Source organism: Arachis ipaensis, chromosome B03 (assembly GCF_000816755.2).
Source record: "Arachis ipaensis cultivar K30076 chromosome B03, Araip1.1, whole genome shotgun sequence".
In the NCBI taxonomy this organism is placed as follows: domain Eukaryota; kingdom Viridiplantae; phylum Streptophyta; class Magnoliopsida; order Fabales; family Fabaceae; genus Arachis; species Arachis ipaensis.
Window position 1 is genome coordinate 25,871,153 of NC_029787.2, and position 2,532 is coordinate 25,873,684.

Sequence of the window (2,532 nt, forward strand, 5' to 3'; positions counted from 1 at the left end):
GCGTTGGAAAGTAGACATTCTGGGATTTCCAGCAATATATAATAGTCCATACTTTGCCTAAGATTTGATGGCCCAAACCGGCGTTCCAAGTCAGCATAGAAATTCTTGCGTCAAAACGCCAGAACTGGCATAAAAGCTGGAGTTAAACGCCCAAACTGGCACGAAAGCTGGCGTTTAACTCCAAAAAAAGTCTCTACACATGGAAGCTTCAATGCTCAGCCCAAGCACATACCAAGTGGGCCCAGAAGAAGATTTCTGCATTAATTACCTATTTCTGTAACACTAGGCTACTAGTTTTCTATAAATAGGACCTTTTGCTATTATACTTTACACACAGACTTTCATATACCTTTTGATCTTTATGTTCACATTTGGGGAGGCTGGCCATTCGGCCATGCCTAGACCCTGTACTTATATATTTTTAACGGTGGATTTTCTACACACCATAGATTAAGGTGTGGAGCTCTGCTGTTCTTCATGAATTAATACAATTACTATTGTTTTTCTATTCAATTCACGCCTACTTCTTCTCTAAGATATTCATTCGTTCTTCAACTTGATGAATGTGATGATCCGTGACACTCATCATCATTCTCACCTATGAACATGTGCCTGACAACCACCTCTGTTCTACTAGCAATGGCCTGAATGCGTATCTCTTGGGTTTCTAATCTAAGATTGGAACCTTCGTGGTATAGGCTAGAATCAATTGGCGGCCATTCCTGAGATCTGGAAAGTCTAAACATTGTCTATGGTATTCTGAGTAGGATCTGGGAAGGGATGACTATGACGAGCTTCAAACTCGCGAGTGTTGGGCGTGTGACAGACGCAAAAGGATCAATGGATCCTATTCCAACATGATCGAGAACTGACAGATGATTAGCCGTGCGGTGACAGCGCATTTGGAACATTTTCACTGAGAGGACGGGAAGTAGCCATTGACAACGGTGATGCCCAATATAAAGCTTGCCATGGAAGGGAGTATGAATGATTGGAAGAAGACAATAGGAAAGCAGAGGTTCAAGAGGAACAAAGCATCTTCATACGCTTATCTGAAATTCCTACCAATGAATTACATAAGTATCTCTATCTTTATCTCTATCTTTATTTTATGTTTATCTTTTAATTATCACTTCTCCATAACCATTTGAATCCGCCTGACTGAGATTTACAAGATGACCATAGCTTGCTTCAAGCCGACAGTCTCCGTGGGATCGACCCTTACTCACGTAAGGTATTACTTGGACGACCCAGTGCACTTGCTGGTTAGTTGTGCGGAATTGTGACAAAGTGTGATTTACGTTTGAGAGCTCCAAGTCTTTGGCGCCATTGTTGATGATCACAATTTTGTGCACCACACCTCCTCTAAAACTCAGACTTTGCTACCCTTTTCAGGTCCAAACCTGCATTCTTTTTAATTCAACATACCCTTCCTCATCATCATAACAATCACCACAATAAATCTATTTCAGATCAACAATTATACTCATACGATATTCAAATCCACCAACTAAAATTCAACCAAGAATCATAGTTCACAAATCCTAAGCTTTTAACAAAAAATACCCTCTCTCATTATCACAATAACCTCCACAATAGTTATACCTCAAATCAATAATTAACCAAATCACCAATTAATCAACAAGCACCAAACCAACCATGTTCATCAGTAAGATACTAAGTATCAAATATACACATGTAATCCAACTTATCCTATGGTCATCTAGCCTAAGTTTTCACAGAACATTATATATTAAATGCAAAAAACCTAAACCATACATTGGCTGATTTCCACGTAACGACCAAATCAATTTATTTAAAACCAAGGCAGCTCCTCAAAATTTAACAAACTCTAAGCTCAACTTCCTCCAAGTTCCAATATTCACAATTTCAAGCTCCAATTATTTATTCACAACCTAATACACATTTATAACACACATATATCCAATTTAATACTCAAAGCTCAAATTCAATAAAATTAAAATATAATAATCGTATCCTCACCTTACCCAAGCTTCACATAAGTAAGAGTGAACGTTTTCCTCAAACTAATTGGATCCTAAAACATCAGAAATCAAAGAAATTGAATTTCCTATTCAATAGTTCAAGAATTGGGAGGAAGAGAAGGCTGAGGGTGAAATAACAAGTTACCTATAAAATTATTTCGGTAGAAACGTAGAGCTCGACGCGGTAGACGCGTGGCCGCAAAAGGTGCGGCGATCGGAGCTCGGACGGAAAAGTTACGGCGTTCGGAGTTCACCGTAAGGGTTTGCGGTGATTTTTGTACTCTCCTCCCCTGTACGTGCTTCAGCTTTGTTTCAGCTGAAATGAGGGAGAAGAAAATAGGTCGGTCCGGTTGGACCGACAATCTGGTTTAGGCCCGGTTCAACCGATTTGGCCCATTCGGTCCAATTTTGGACCGTTTTCTTTGAAATTAATGTCAAAATTCTCGTTTCGACGAGCTGTATCTTAATTTGATATAATATTCGCATTTTTAATATTCCTTATTAAAAAAATAATTTATTGACTAAT